At 42.7% G+C, this 17528-nt stretch overlaps 2 long non-coding RNA genes across 2 annotated transcripts in view; one reads left to right on the top strand and one right to left on the bottom strand.

The window, feature by feature from the left end:
* The window catches only part of LOC125944763 (uncharacterized), a 66033-nt gene extending 49165 nt beyond the window's left edge, over positions 1–16868 (bottom strand). The window contains exon 1 of the long non-coding RNA XR_007466470.1: positions 16710–16868. This is a non-coding gene — a long non-coding RNA (uncharacterized LOC125944763). The remainder of the gene's footprint in view (positions 1–16709) is intronic.
* On the top strand, positions 8565–13763 carry LOC125944761 (uncharacterized). Its single transcript, XR_007466461.1, has 3 exons — positions 8565–9125; positions 9890–9993; positions 12026–13763. It is a non-coding gene; the product is annotated as an uncharacterized LOC125944761 (long non-coding RNA).
* Positions 16869–17528: the final 660 nt, after the last annotated feature.

Genomic DNA, 17528 nt, shown 5'->3' with positions numbered 1-17528 from the left:
CACCTATACTGTAAAAGCAAAATTACGTGGACTTTTTCATGTTGTCCGCATTGCCGAAGAAGTCAAGCAAAATAGGTGCCAGATCGGCACATTGGAACATTCCATTTGCAGTCCACAACGTTGGATGCCCTGCGGGTGCAGTTAAAAAAAAAATTATGGGGTTTTACGTGCCAAAACCAGTTCTGATTATGAGGCACGCCGTAGTGGGGGACTCCGGAAATTTGGACCACCTGGGGTTCTTTAACGTCCACCTAAATCTAAGTACACGGGTGTTTTCGCATTTCGCCCCCATCGAAATGCGGCCGCCGTGGCCGGGATTCGATCCCGCGACCTCGTGCTCAGCAGCCCAACACCATAGCCACTGAGCAACCACGGCGGGTGCGGGTGCAGTTAAGGCGCCTCGAGGATGATTTATCAAAACCCTTCTTGACTGGTGGTCTCGAGAAATCCTGCCGTGATGAAATACTCCAAGCACATGTCGTGATCGTGAGCAACAATCCCTTACTCCGAGAAGAAGATGATTTTGATTGGCTGTAGCCCACGAGATTTCCTGAGTTTTGTATCGCATTGATGAGCGAGTATGAAATTTTAAACAATATTCATTCGGATCAAAATAATTAAAACTGTTATTATCTATTTCATTCTGTACTAGTGCTTCTGATTCATTTGCGAAGAAAATTAGACACACACAAGGTAGCACAACGTGCCCGCTTACTTCATTCTACAGCATGCGGACACATTACCGTAACACCTATTTCCCTTAACAGCATATATTTTATTGCTTTTCCAACCTATTCATTCTGAGTGAAATGCTCCGTATTGTCTAAATGCTGAACAGAAATTTGTCTCGGGACAAATGTGTTACTTATTGTTAACATTAGATAGGAAAGGCATACAGGCTCATACTTGGCAATGAGACATCATCTTCAAGATAGCAAGAAAAGAAAAACAAAACAAGATAAACACTTCATGCAATGGAAGCAAGTATCTTTGAACCGATAGATGGCAGAATTTAGATTTTCGTCACGTTTATTTCTTTTGTGAACACGCATCAATTTTTTTTTTTGAAATTACAGTAGCGATAGCCCTTGAAGAGAAAAGAAAATTTGTTCATTCAACATTATCACTTCGTAAAACAAACTCTCGCAAATCTCGCGCCAAGTACGCAACACTTCTGTGCCCAATACGTTTTACGCTATTATTCTACACAATCAATTTTGTCGTCTTTAGCTAGAGTTTCTTTTACTTTAATGCGATTAGCATTTCTTGGGAACTTCACACTGTTTGCTGTATGTCTGTTTGTCAGTCCGTTTGTCCGCGCTTAACCGTTCACCCAAAAGCTTGGGTCAGTGGCAGTGTTGTGCACGTTCCTCTAAAACAGGCACGAAAGCTCGTTCCTCGTTCCTTCCCAATCTTGAAACGAGTTCCCGTTACAATTTCCTTTAATGCGAAAGGAACGCGTTCCAGTTCCACATCGAACATTGCAACGTGTCGTTACATTAACGTTACATTTAATTTTTAAAAATTAAAATACAGTGTCGGATAATCCTGAGGCGAAATAAAGTGAGCACTTTAAAACTCGCATCGAACTACGTATATTATACGAATTTAACATCGCCGGCAGCAGATTATCTGGAGATAAAAATAATCCAAAGACACGCTCCTAGACGACTTTTTTTTCAGGGAGCACCGGAAATACTCCAGACATGTCTAACTGACACTTTGGTGCTCGTCTATTACAAGTACAACACCTATGGCATTTTCCACTTAGGCCTTCGAGGGCGCAGTCAGGATACTGCGCTTCAGATGTGTAAATAGAAAGTTACTCACATGCGCCGATATAATTAAATTTCTTGCGCAAGAAACCACATCGAAAGGAACAATACATAGATGTTTAATGAATGGAGATTCAATGTTGCAGTCAAAGTGCACCACAGTCACGTGACAGACAAGCGGTAGTTCTTTGCGCCTCACGCGGTCGCCCATATCCGCCCTGCATGATGTGCTGCGTAGGTGCGTGCGTATGTTCTATGCCGCGGAACGTTTACAGAAGGAACGCCGTTCCCTCTGCCGTTCCTTCGTAAATGTAACGGGTTACCGTTACAGTTCCACCGACCCTTAACGAAACGGTGGCGTTCCTCCGTTCCTCCCAAAAGGAACTAGTTCCGGGAACGCCGTTCCTTGGAACGCCGTTCCTTGGAACACCGTTCCGTACAACACTGGTCAGTGGTAGTCCATGGTCAAATGGGTAGAGGATCGGCCTACTGTGCTGGGTGAACCGGATTCGAAATCAACTGTGGGACCAACTTGCGTCACTGCGTATGTGCTGCTCTTCAATGAACCTTTCTGACGTCAACTTGGGTCACTGCTGCTTGCGTCCACCAGCCGCAGTCGGAGCTCGAAGAGGAAGATGACCGTCGACGTTCATGCGATTAGCATTACACATCAACACATTTATCTGCTGTGGCCCAGAAGTAACCTACGAGATTCTGCTCAGCTGTACTAAGTGTACATTGGCCAAACTGGTCACTACCAGAAGCAGCAGCGGGAGCTCGAAGAGGAAGATGGCTGCATAACATGCATCAAACATGAGGCGCGTCGGCGGTGGTAATACGGTGGGTCGCTACTTTGCTTCGATGCTGATCGTAGTTAACGTCTACATTCGTAGTCAGATGCGTTCTGTAGAAAATTTTCTTTTTCGGCATTCATTTGGGCTGTTGGTGCTCAGAAAAAAAGCAATGAGAATGGCGCTGGAGCATCTTCAAACTTAACTTCTTCGTCAATGCTTATAAAGCCCAAGACATGCACAGAAAGAGTGAGAGGTAACGTACAGCGAAAGGCAGGGCGTTTAACTAGAAGGGAATATGAGGTATATGTTATTATGCACTGGGGGAGGGAGGAACAATAGGGGAGGGTAAAATTTAAAGGAAGAGAGAGAGTGCAACGGGACTAGAACAAGCATAACGTTCGTGTGAAATCAAAACCAGGCTGTAGTACTGTAGGTGTTCCACCGGCCAGCTGTTCGAATAACGGCCTCACTATCGATGAGGCCGTTGTTGCAGTGCCTGTCGTCTGTTCTGAAAATTATGGTTGTTCGTGGATGATTTCTCTACTCGATGGCTACATTGCACTTCGGGCAGTCAAAATGTGTTCGTTGAATAAAGGCACGCGGGTAAGGTCCATTATTGATCATAGCATAGAGATGCCTCGTCGATCTGCGATTGGCACTTAATCAATAGGAATAGTGCCAGCTAGTGTAGACACAGCAGGATTCCGGACATAAATAATAAGTGCACAAAAAAAGATAACTTTTAATACCATGTGTACATTGCCATATAAATCGTTAGCAATATGAGACGGAACACTGAATTTGCTTTTAAGCAACGACTACTCGTGACTTCTAGATTCCAATATGGCATAATAATATGTTGCAAAGAGGTTTCTCGCTGAAAATTTAGCCATTGAACACTTTTAGGCGAGCCATGTGTATTTAGCCACGGTGGTAGATCCCCGCCACAGGAAACGTTCCTATAGATTTCTTACTCCATCATTCAGTTTGCCAAGAAGCGGCCTTTTTTTTAAGCGGTAATACAATTGATACTTGATATTGTCGAAATATTGCAGACTTTCGCAGCAGTAACCACTGGACACGAAAAAAACATAGGGCCTGGCATAACTGTAACGATTGTCTTAACTCGACTCTGTTTCTTTCTAGTCCCCCACAGATCACGACCAGCCGATCACGAATATTAGGTGAGTAGGGAACAAAGATTATCGCAGTTTCACCCGAAAAGCGAAGCACCAATTGCGATAGCAACTTAGTAGAGAGGGCTATACGGAGTAAGGATAGTAGTTTTATCAGCTGTATAAACTTAGACATGCAGCGGCACCAGCAACGCGCAGGACTAGTGTCGACGCCGTCGCCGTTTTGCCAGCGTTCGCACCGAACGCGCGCGACGTTGGTGACTGTTGTCAGGACCTCTGAGGGCGGCTCGGAGGTTTTCGACGAGATCAGCAGCGTCGGAAACTCGTCGAGCAGCGTCGGAAGTCTTTACCACCTTCTCGCCTCGCAACGTTTTCATATAAATACGCATTTGGTGCCGCAGCTAAACGTCGCCTCCCCTCCCTCCCTCCCTCCCTCCCGTCTCCCCACGGCCTTTCGCTCGACGGAAAAAGTCGCGTTTGCTCTATATATATGGTGATTGTAAAGGAGGGAAGAGACGCTTAATTCTGCAGCTCTTCAGGGAGCACGGCGCAGAACGCGCGTTTGTTCTCCGCCGTGCGTTCGTTCCCCGTGAAAGCACGCATCCCTCGCGCCCTTTCACTCGCACCTGCAGCGTCGGGCGCGCGGCGACGATTTCATCGCCGTTGACGTCATACGGAACCTCACGGCGACGGCGACGCCGACAGCAGAAATCCTCTTTGAGTGTCCATATAATTGCGATCGCAATAAAACATGAAAATGATAATAGAATGATTACATTATCTCGGTCTAGGTAGCGGAAAAACGTTTATAAATCTAGGCATACAATTTCTAAAACGGTAAAACTTGAACGTAACACGTCATTCTAGCTTGACTGGTCTGTTAACGGCAGCGCGGACATCAAAGCAACCTAAATGTTGCGCACAGAAATGATTGAAAGTCGCTCTATAGATACAAAAAAATGCAATCGTATTGAAAAAAAGCATTAAATTAACTAAATATCGGAATAACTAAGTGTACGGCTGCACTCTATACGCGCGCAGTCTACGGTATAGGTTAAGTTCATGCCTTGGGATAGCGATAGCAAAAGGCCCGTCGTGGTGGTTTAGCGGCTATGGTGTTGCGCTGCTAAGCACGAGGTCGCGGGATCGAATCCCGGCGGTAGCAGCCGCATTCTTCTGTTTTCGCCCCCATTGAAAACAATTTCGATGAGGGCGAAATGGAAGAACACCCGTGTCCTATGCATTGGGGGCACGTTAAAGATACCCTGGCGGCCAAAATATAATCCGGAGTCCCGTACTACGGCGCACCTCATAATTAAATCGTGGTTTTTAATATTTTGATATTTATTTGTTTCTTTCTGTACAGGTACAGAAACAGGAGCAAAGCAAGGCTTACTAGCCCGACAAAGGCCTTTGCTCCAATTATGATGCGACACGCAGGCCAGCACGCACACTGAGAAAAAACAACAAAACACATATACGAACATATTGCAACACAGGAGAAAAAAAATAGCTTTAAAAAGAATAAATAATTTTGGAAGTTTCTATTGTTCCGCTAACGTAAAAATTATGAAATGCACACAATAAGGCGACCTGATTTACATGCACACATAGTGTTACATTGGGACACTTGTACTGCATGTGAAACCATTCATAACACACAATTTATAGTTTCTCAACACACAGTCATCATCATCATCATCAGCCTATATTTATGTCCACTGCAGGACGAAGGCCTCTCCCTGCGATCTCCAATTACCCCTGTCTTGCGCTAGCGTACTCCAACGTGCGCCTGCGAATTTCCTAACTTCATCATCCCACCTGGTTTTCTGCCGTCCTCGACTGCGCTTCCCTTCTCTTGGTATCCATTCTGTAACCCTAAGGGTCCACCCCTTACGAAAATGAATTTAGAGTTCCTTTAGAACTCCTAATGAGTTCCTATGAAGTCAAAAGGAACTCTATAGGAACTCGCGCTCTATAGAGTCGTCTGCATAGAATCTCTATACGAAGTCTAAAGCAACCTGTCTATAGAAACATGTCATTTCACACACAATAAAAGTGCAATAGAGGGTGTATTGACGTTATATGCACTGAATTCTATAAAGTATTCTTTAAAGAACGTCTTTAGAACTTCTAACGTGACCTCTCTATAGAATGGCTCTCCATTGGCTTTCTATAAATGCTCTATAGAGGGTGTATTGATATCTTATGTAGTAAATTCTATAGAGGAACGTTTATAGAGCGTTTTTAGCACTTTTAATGCGGCCTGTCTATAGACTGGCTCTCAATTAGCCCTCTACAAATGTTCTATAGAGGGTGTATTGATATCTTATGTAGTAAATTCTATAGAGGAACGTTTATAGAGCGTTTTTAGCACTTTTAATGCGGCCTGTCTATAGACTGGCTCTCAATTAGCCCTCTACAAATGTTCTATAGAGGGTGTATTGATATCTTACGTACTCAATTCTATAGAAGAACGTTTATAGAAAGTTTTTTGCACTTCTAATGTGACCTGTCTATAGACAGGCTCTCCATTCGCTCTCGATAAACGTTCTATAGAGGGTGTGTCGATATCATATGTACTAAATTCTATAGAAGAATGCTTATAGAACGTTTTTAACACTTCTAATGCTGCCTGTCTATAGACTGGCTCTCCGTTCGCCCTCTGTAAAAGTTCTATAGAGGTTGCATTTACATCGTATGTACTAAATTCTATAGAAGAATGTTTATAGAAAATTTCTAGCAGTTCTAATGTGGTCTGTCTATAGAGCAGCTCTCTATTCGCGCTCTTTAAGCATTCTTCAGGGTGTTTCACTTACCTTGTGCCAAACATAAAAAAATATGCAAATGCAACGTAGCTGGAGAGAACCAAGGTAATGTTTGCCGTCGCCCTCAGATGCTCAAATTATTTTTACATTCCGCCTAATTCGATAATCAGTCTTAATTAATTATTGAACTTCTCAAGTATTATAATTAGATAAAAATTATCAATGAGAAAATTGCAGCGCAACATGAAATACTCGCGACATATATTTCTGTTGCTCAATACACGCTGCATAAACGTCTTTAGAACTTCTAACGTGACCTCTCTATAGAATGGCTCTCCATTGGCTTTCTATAAATGCTCTATAGAGGGTGTATTGATATCTTATGTAGTAAATTTTATAGCGGAACGTTTATAGCGCGTTTTTAGCACTTTTAATGCGGCCTGTCTATAGACTGGCTATAGTGTTGTTACGAGTGTGAAAGAATCCCGCGAATACACGCAAAGTGCCTCGAACGGCCAGTCGCGCGGCAATATTTCAGAAGTTGATTAATTATTTAAGACTAATTATCTAATTAGGGGGAATGCAAAACATTATGTGAGTATCTCCAAGCGACGGCTAACAACATTACCTTGGTTTGGATAGTTCGGTACAGCAACGTGGCATTTGCATATTTTTAAAGTTTGGCTCAAGTTACGTGAAACACCGTGTATGGAGGGTGTATTGACATCATATGTATTAAATTCTATAGAAGAATGTTATGGAATGTTTGTAGCACTTCTATTGTGGCTGCCTATAGACTGGCCCTCCATTCCCACTCTATAAGCGTTCTATAGTGTGTGTATTCACATATGCACTGAATTCTATAGAGGAACGTTTATAGGACGCTTAAAGAAGCTACCGTGCGGCCTTTCTATAGAATGGCTCTATATTTGCACTCTATAAAGGTTTCAATAGAAGGAGTCGAATACTGCTGAATGATATCTCAAAGTGTCTTTTTAACTCGAAAAGACAACATTGCAACCATACAAATTTTTGTACTTGCAACAAATGATATGAAAAAAAAAATATATACGCTAGTTCAGAGCGAATTGGACAATCGTTCTCAGCAGAGACCGTACTGAGATATTGACACATAATAGTAATATTCACGTACTGTAACACGTTTAGATATATTGCTTTTTAGCTCGATGTACAGAGCTGTTGCTAAGCTCTTGTAAAATTACCACTCGCGCCAATTTCCAAGGAATAAAAAGCCTGATTATTTCAAACCCGTTTCATGGGTTTTTACTATCAAGCAAGAGCATCTTTATAATCACTGAAGAAGGCGAACAAAACAAAAAGCGAAATTACACAAAGTAACGTCAAGGAAGCGCATTGTGGTTTCTATCGCCGATGCAGGTGAATCACAAAGATGACCAAGGAACACTAAACAAAACTACGCGTACGCAGCCGCGTCTATCTGCTGGAACGCAGTGACTGCAGCACTTGGCAGCAAACACACAGAACGCCGCCGCGCATTTTGGCCTACGTCACTAAAATGCGACGCATGCACGCTGCAGAGACATGCGGTTTTTTCGAGGAATCTTCGTAGGTCGCACGATACACAGGGAAGGCACGAACGACATGAGTGCAAACCGCGCACGATAAACACACCGACACGAAAGCAACATACGGACGACATGGGTATAACCTGCGCCACACGAGCAAAATTAAGAACCATCGCATATTTGTTGCTTTGCGACGGACAATTACAAAGTACACGGAAACATCGCACACTGCCATGTGTACCTCCGAGATTGTGTCAAAAATTTCTGGGCTACATTCAATGTTGAAGACAGCAGGAAGCTACTTAAAACGAAGTTACGGCCCAAGTAGCGCAGCTAACGGCTGCGGGAAATGTCATTTAGGCGCTTTAAGGCAGGTGATCGGAGCTCAAATCGTTCAAATCACGCCCCAGCCACGGATTTCTCAGGATTACATCAGCGGATCTTGAAGGCCATGCTTTGTTGGCTACTTGCGGCATAAGTGATTCAAAAGCAAGAATTGGTCATGGAATTTCTTCCTGCGCTAAATTGTAGTGTACAATATAGACTGCTCGATGGTTCCTTTTGTCTCGCAACATATATATACGTAATTGGGCACAAAATGGCACAAAAACGTGCTGTAGTGGTTATTATTGCTGGCATCACGGAGGCCATAACAGCCTCACAAGTATACAGACGGCGCTGGCGGCGCCGGTCCCACGCGGCCGGTAAAATAAGTCGTGTTGTTATTCCTCCGTCTTGAATGTGCCGGTCGGTAGTGCACGCTGCTTCGATGTGTTTGTTTGATCGTGTGTTTTTAGGTTTGCCGTAATGAAATGTGGTGTTCGTGTGCATGAAAGTGCCGGAAGGTAGCCTGCGTCTCGCTGCAAACTCGCCGTATGCGTGGCGCGCCAGGCAAATGTGGACCAACGATTTTCATGCCGTGGAGTGTGTTCCCTTTGTCTTGGGTGGTCGTGAAAAGTTTTGTGGACGTCGCGATGAAATAATGCGTATTATTAGCGTGCCTCAGCTCGTCCATTACGCAACGGCATGTATGCTGGATCAACATCGTCGACGCAGCACTGGCAACTCGGAGAGCTCTTTTCCATCTCATCGTACTGTTCGAAAGGTAAGCAATCGTAGTTGCTAACTACACGTGTGTTGTGCGTGCTTATCGTGTGCATAGAGTGCCTTGCGGACGTAGGAAATAGAACACCCACGGCAACAGTGAAATCTGTGCTGATGCTTGCGGCGCACTGGTTGTCAGAATTTAGTTACGCAAATTTGTTGCCACAATGCGGAATTGATAATTCTGATAAGCGTTTTCTTCCGCTGAGATAGATTACGTTCGGAAATCATCTTGTGCACCTGTGCGTGAGCTCCCGTTTTTCTGCTGCAGTTGCATAGTAACGATCCACCTGCCTCTTCACCGATTCTTTCAATGACGTTTCCTTGCTTATAAATGCTTCGACGTTGTGGGTAATCTCTGCTTACGAGGTTTTAGGCTTACGAGCAGCAGGAAAAAAATGTAAGTCAATCACAGCTTGCTACTTACTAGTATAGCTTTCTTTTCATGACAAGCTGTGCTGACATAACTTTCACATAAATAAACATGGTAGGGGAAAGTTGCTTAATCTAAGTAATAAAAAAAACGACTCTCTAAAAAAATTTTAAAATACATTGTAATGTGCAGTTGCGACGTGCCCAAAAATTTACTTTGATGAAGAGGACCATATTATCAAGCCATTCAATAATTTCAACCTTTTGCTCTCTTGCCATTATGTACTAGTGCAGACATTGTTTTCGTGACTATTTTAGGTGCTCCTTGCATGTGTTTACGATATGACAGCTTTATTGCTCCACTGCTATTAGCTAACACAACTCATTTTGTAGTGGCGAGACCTTGGCCCGCAACAGTGTCCACTAAAAGGAGGAGCCCCCAGAAATGCAGACCCCATACGAGTGCCTGCAGCAGCATGGCTGGATGCTCATGTCAGGTATGTATGAAATGTACATGTTCCAAAAAAGTTGGATCTTGGTATCATTCATGGTTCAGTTTAGCGACACATTAGTTTATGCAGTTTACTAAAGAGGATAAATATTTATGCAACTGTATTCAACTTACTTACATGTGTGCGTAAAGATTATGCACACATTATCATGTTCTGTATAAAACTAGACCTAACATGTCCTGATGTTTAGTATTTTTTCCTGCATAAATTGTTTGGCTGCAACATAAATTTTATTTTTGTTTAGTACACAGTATGTTTATCGCTTTTTAGTTTGGTTTTATTGTCTTAAAACTGTTTCCTATGCTGTTGCATTTATTTCCATATTTTTCCTGTTTGTGCTGCAAGCTCATGCAGTTACCTGTGCATGTAAGAATTTGTAGTGTAGTTTGCCACATATGTCACAAGTCTAAGCACGTAGTGTGCACACCATTGTTTATCATTAATATCTTCCCAGTTATTTCTGTCCTGTTCCCAGAAAAACTGTGTCTGGCAAATGCACATTTGATTAGCTTGAATTTGCTGAAAATAAATATGAAGGTCAGTATTCGCTCTGCTCAGTTACTTCAGTAATAAATAGGCAGACTGATTTCGATCCCTTGTCATCTAGAAAGGATATCTTTTTTTCGTGCATTATTAATGAAAGCTCGCTCACACATGTCTTCTTATTTATGTGGTATGCCTCACTGATTTCTCTAGTTAATTTTTCAGTGTGGGTGAACACAGATGAACAATCTTAATCCTACATTATGCCCTATTGTGACAATGCATGGCCAAGTAGGACAAGCATACTGGTCTTTTGAGTGAAATATGGTCATCTCTTAGGCACATGTTTAGGCACCGGCCAGTTTGCCCTATGTAAGTTTGACCACATGTGAAAGGAGTACAGTACACTACCTGTGACACGTAATGGACAAATTTGGTGGTATTTCTCACCGACGCAAGCCTCCCTTGCCTGCTTGCCTTTCTCAATTCGCTTGCGGGCTGCCATGCATATCCTGCCTGCTTTATTTTTCGCTAGAAATACATGTGCATAGCAGTGTACAAGTGAACTAAGAAAGGCACCCTGGCCAGGGAGACTTGCTTTATTAAAGATACCATTAAATTTGTCTTGTGTCTGTCAGGGGTAGTGTTGTGTATTTCTGTGATCATATGCATATTTGGTGAAATGTACATGGCGCAGACTGGCCGGTGCCTCAACATGCGCCTAGGAGAGAAAATTATACGGACCAGGGGTTGAGCGATAAAGCCAATTTTTTCCTCTGCCTGTGAAAGCAATGCCAAATTGAGGACGGCAGTCCAAACTTGGCATTGCAAACTTTTCATTGCAAACAACCCTAAAAAAGTCTGATTGGTCCCCATCCAACAGATAGTTAAATGCATTGTTATCATGATTGCTCAAAATCTCAACTCCACGTGAGAAATTGAATACTGCCATATTACGCATAGCACATACGAACTATGGCGACCGGCAGATGTAATATTGTTTCACCCGCTGAACAATAGAAGCCAGTAGATCATTCTCTTTTTCTTCCAAAAATTTGTTTGCTATGCGTAGCGCGATGTCTATATAGGAGCCTTAGTTCATGGGTGTTCCTGCTTGCTTACATATGTTAAACTTAAAATGTGTTGTCATTACAAGATGACGTTAATGTGCGACTGGGCTGCTGTCTTTTGGAAACACTTTATTTTTGTCACTAGCAATGGCATTCTAGTGTCGGTGCATTGGCCTAGTTCTAGTGTCACAAAATCTTGGGAAAGTGAAAATATTCTCAAAAGTGATTGCCTGAGAACTGTCCCTCTTCACGGAGATACTTCTGCTACTTTCTTGTTATAATTTTTTTTCTTAAATGCTTAAGAAATACTTAAATGAAACAGTGTAGTGCTACAACTATATACATATAAATATTTATACCACATTTGTAGATATATATATTTGTGACATGTTTGCGCCTGCCTATACATTATGGCTAAATGTTCATTACACCTTTTTAAAATGATTTTGAATTGTATTTTGCAGGCTTCACCGTGGCAGAGTACCAGGCGGAACCAACGAGGTTAAAAGCTAGCCTTTCCTCGCTGCTTTCCAGGAAGTGAAGTAGTGGGCGATCATGTAAGAATGAACTTGCAACATGTGAGCAGTAGCCAAAGCTTCATACAGGTCATGCTGGTGGTAAAAACTGGAATGCTGAGACAAACCACATTATTTATTTAAGTATTAAATAATTTACATTTATTTGTTTATACCTCACTAAAGCCTTACATGCCTCCAGGAAGGAATTAGGTAAAATGGGAAAGCATTATTAAATCAAAGTAAACACGTCATTCAAAAAAGCATCATTCGCATAGCACAAGCATGATGTCACATTTTTTATTCAAGTGACGTTTCATACAAATCCACGAAAATTCCAAGAAATGAAGCTATTAAGTTAACAAGTCTTACTAAAAAAAACAGTGATATCACCGTTCTGTTAGTTGCACCTAATCCATAACTAAAGTTGGCGAAATTGACATATCATATACTGCTCTAAAATACAATCATTAATTTGTGAGTAGGACATGCAAAATGCTTATAAACATTGGAACATTTCACGCAAGCTGTAAATTCATATATCAAATTCCTTGACTTAAGACATAGCTGATCCAGTCTGCAGAACTGTGATATGTGTTTTTATTGCAGAGTTGGGGATTATTAAACTTCATGCTTTTACTTTTCTTTAAACCTGCCTATTTTTAATAATTTTTACTTTAGGCTCTGAATTGAAATTCTTCCAACAACCGGTAGACCTTAACTTTCTCAAATGCTACAAATTTAATTCAAAATAGCCTTGTGGTTGTCTCAAAACCATTTAGGAATTTCACACATATTTAAGGAGGGACATCGGAGTTGGTCCTTAGCTAAAGCTCGAGGCCAATTCCGATTTGCAGAACAGAATTGTGCTTGCTAGTTTTTTTGTGAGTTATAGTTCTAAACATAGTTTTTTTTAATTGTGCAATTTTCAACCATTCTTAATAAAAATTGGTCTAAATGTAAATAACACCAATTAAAAATGTTTTAAATAACAAACATCAAGTTTAGTCCTGTGGTTGCCAAGAAAAACGATTTCACTATTCACATGCGTAGGAGCTCCTGAGCTAAATCGTTTTCTTAGGTATTGGTGTGCGTCAGTCATGTTTGTATTTCCCAGCATAATTTTCAAATATTGAGCCTGATCTCAAAATTTGCCTTATAACAACATTCAAGCTTATTAAGCTTTGTACAATATATGATGCACTTCTCCAGGAGTACCACTGTTTGCTGCATTTTTACAAGGACTGCCAGTGTTCTTTTTACACTTCAAAATAGGCCAGAATGCTGTGTTTTATAAGTTTAGTGTGGTTTTGTGGAGCTGACGCAAAACATTGCAGTGCACATATATCTGTGCACATTGATATGAATATACTTTCAGGCTTTAGTATCCAACCGTTTAATGTGCATTGCTGGAACAGCAGGTCCTTCTGCAGTTTTAATGTGAAGCTTTCTTGTCTTAGACAAGCCTGCTTTTCTCAGATGTCAACTCCAGTCGAGTGTGCCACAAATGTTTTCCTGTTTCGTATGTTAGCACCACCAGCTTGATCCGTGAAGCGCATTGGCAGCTACAGTTTGTGTGTTGCAAGTTCTAGGCTGAAGCATGTATGCTGACTGTTCTAAAGTGTGTATGTAGTATGTATGATGCATGTATCTAGTCTGAAGTGCAATAAACGTTTAAAACAGGTCACTTTGTGGTTGTAGTGCCAATTATTTTTGCCACTGCATTTACTCTAATCGTTAATGCCTACAGTACAGTTCTCTAGAACCTCGGCAAAGTACAAGCACATTACAAACATCGACATAGGTTTTATAGAGATTTGTCTTTTGGGTCTGTAAAGCAACTGCAGAGAAATGTTCTAAAGAAATTTGTCTTTACAATCTTGAAAGGAACTCAATAGAAATGTTCTATAGAAATTTGTCTTTAGGATCTTTAAAAGAACTCTGTAGAAACGTTCTGTAGAAATTTGTCTTTACAATCTTGAAAGGAACTCAATAGAAATGTTCTATAGAAATTTGTCTTTAGGATCTTAAAAGGAACTCCGTAGAGATGTTTTATAGAAATTCCTCTTTACAATCTTAAAAGGAACTCCATAGAAATGTTCTATAGAAATTTGTCTTTAGGATCTTAAAAGGAACTCCGTAGAGATGTTCTATAGAAATTTGTCTTTAGGATCTTAAAAGGAACTCCGTAGGAATGTTCTATAGAATTGTGTCTTCAGAGTTCCTATAAGAATGCGGTGGCCAAATAACTGTTGGAACTCTATAGAAAAATTCTATAAGCAGTCAAAATAAACACAATAGAATTCTATCGAACAAGTTCAAAAGACTCTCTAAAAAAACACATTAAAAATTTTTGTAAGGGACCGGTTATCCATCCTACGCATTACATGGCCTGCGCAGCTCCATTTCTTCCGCTTAATGTCAACTATATAGAATATCGGCCATCCCCGTTTGTTCTCTGATCCACACCGCTCTCTTCCTGTCTCTTAACGTCACTCCTAAGATTTTTCGTTCCATCGCTCTTTGTGCGGTCCTTAACTTGTTCTCGAGCTTCTTTGTTAACCTCCAAGTTTCTGGCCCATATGTAAGCACCGGTAGAATACAATGATTGTACACTTTTCTTTTCAACGACAGTGGTAAGCTTCCAGTCAGGATTTGGCAATGCCTGCCGTATGCACTCCAACCCAATTTTATTCTTCTGTAAATTTCTTTCTCGTAATCAGGGTCCCCTGTGAGTAATTGACCTAGATAAACGTGCTCCTTTACAGACTCTAGAGGCTGACTGGCGATCCTGAATTCTTGTTCCCTTGCCAGGCTATTGAACATTATATTTGTCTTCTGCATATTCATCTTCAACCCAACTTTCTCGATTAAGGTCCTCAATCATTTGTTGTAATTCGTCTCCATTGTTGCTGAATAGGACAATGTCATCTGCAAACCGAAGGTTGCTGAGATATTCGCCGTTGATCCTCACTCCTAAGCTTTCCCAGTCTAAGAGCTTGAATATTTCTTCTAAGCATGCAGTGAATAGCATTGGAGAGATTGTGTCTCCTTGCCTGACCCCTTTCTTGATAGGTAACTTTCTACTTTCCTTGTGCACACACAGTACTCGGACAAAAAAAAATGTCACAGTTTCGCCCTAAGGGCGAAGCAATGAATGCGATAGCAACACAGCAATGTCATACGAAGTAAGGTGAGCGGCTTTGGTAGCAATATGAATTGTAGTAAACATGAGCTGATTAAATAAGCAGGTGTGCTGCGGTGTAAGTAGACCGACATGAAGAGAGACTCGATGACCACGAGAAGGCGCGTATGGAACGGTGGTGTTGATGAGAAGCGCTGCCCGTGAGCAGCGCGTGCGAAGGGACACACCTGTAGCGCTGCACTGCCGATCCGGGCAGCATTGCATGTGTGGCGTGCGTTGGAAAATGTGGCCCGACTATTACTAACTGTGGTGTGAGCGCGCACAAACAAACATGAATAGATCACACTGAATGACTGCAGACAACGACTGTCAAAACGCTGGCAGCAAGCGTATATACGCCGCAGCGGGCGAAGGTACGTGCGGTCTATCGCTTCAACGGAAACTGAGCGGCGAATGCACGGCGCATAAAGGTCAGAGCCGTGTGGAGATAAGAGACGGTGCGGGGCGAGCGACGAGCGCGGTTGTTGGTAGAGTAGAAGTGCGCCCCCCCCCCCCCTCCCCACTCCTTCCGGCGCTCGCTTCTCGCTTCCTTGCTTGCGCGTGGGAGATTGAGTGCGTTCGCTCTCCGTGACCGCGTGCGTCCCCGCACGCATTCCGCTCGGGCATACGGCGCGCGACGAAGATTTTATCTATACGGAACCTCACGGCGACGGCGACGCCGACGGCAGAAATCCGGTGGAAGTGTCCATATAATTGCTATCGCAATAAACAATATACACGAAGCACGCAAGAAAATAAGGTAGATATATGCTGAGCATAGTGTCACGTAATGATTCGTGTTAGACATTTGAAGAGTACACATAAGCGCATTTACCGAATTCTGGGGTTTTCGCACGTAAAACCCCAGAATTCAATTCAGCAATATCAAAAGAGCGTCGTCTTGGTGCAGTCACTGAATATTATGCCTTGGCACAAAAGAAAACATGCGCAAGAATGACACGCACGCACGCACACGCACAAAAACTCACACTTCGCAAACACACAATGCTTTTATTGTGTGGGTCCTTCTTATTTATGTGTTCTGCGCCATGAAATATGTTCAGCGGATAGCTGATTATGCACAACTAAGCAAACCAAATGTGGAGTAATCCGCAAGTGGTAGGAAAGATTCTAAAAATGAAACCCCACTCTCAAAGCAGCCCGAAGTTACACAAAGGATATATGCATAAGGGTTCCATAAAAAAAAAAGTTTCCCGGGAAAGTAAGTGAAACATAAGAAAAAAATTCCATCCACTGCGAAGTTTTCTTTCTGGGGTAGCTGTATTGGTCTTCTTTGCAGCTTCGGGCTATTTACGGATGGATGCCAATTTTCCCTTTCACATACCGAGCTATGTGGTGAAACTAAGCTTTGTTAGCTTGTGTCAGGCCCGCTGCCGGTATTGGCTGTGCTGAAAAGAACCACCTGAACTGCTGAAAAAGTATACGAACCCGAGAGACCAGAGAATCTCCGCCAGATGTATCCCGCAGCGACAAACTTGCGTTAACTTCTCCGCGTGTGGCCGAGAGCAGAAATGCACGGAGCGCCGCGCGCCTGTGACGGCTGGTCGGCGAGGTTCGTCGTTCCCGAACAGCTGTTGTTGTTAATGCCAGCGAGTTAGGCGCGTGCCTACGCTCACTGTGAGAGAAAGAGCCCTCGAGCCGGCTGTTTTCACTCGTGTATGTGTATATATAGACAGTATTATACAAGAACGATGTGGAGGGGGGGGGGGGGGGTGAGGTATGCAGCATTCAGAGTGCGTTTAACGTCATTGCTGCCCCCGAAGCAACCAGACAACAGATTTCCCCTCCTTCCGCAACGTCGACGCGCGTGCGTCCACATTGAGTGCGACCGAAAGGCCATTCCTGCTTCCGTCATGCGACTACACATCCGCCACGCGGCTTTCGTTCGCGCCAAACGTGTTCCGCTCAAGGACTATGAACACATGCGCTGTTTGGAACTGAAATTCGCAGGAGAATTTCGTGTGCTCGAGCGACGCCTTGCCGGGTCTTCTTGGCTTTAAGTATACAGTCGCTTTGTAGGTACCTGTCTCGCACATCGCCAGATTATTCACATTTAATATAGCGTGAACAGAACACGGACAAGTGTTCAGTCCGCAAATGAGCGTTGTACGTACTACTGGTACGGATCGGTACGAATTTAAAGCGTAATCTCCGTCAGGCCCCTCAAAACGTAAAACTGCTTGCCTACAAATCCCTTGTACGAGCAAAACTGTAATATGCATTTGCCATCTGGGGCGGTATTATGCA

Source organism: Dermacentor silvarum, chromosome 1 (assembly GCF_013339745.2).
Source record: "Dermacentor silvarum isolate Dsil-2018 chromosome 1, BIME_Dsil_1.4, whole genome shotgun sequence".
Lineage (NCBI taxonomy): Eukaryota > Metazoa > Arthropoda > Arachnida > Ixodida > Ixodidae > Dermacentor > Dermacentor silvarum.
The sequence above is the reverse complement of the archived record's forward strand: the minus strand, read 5'-3'. Positions and strand labels throughout refer to the sequence as shown.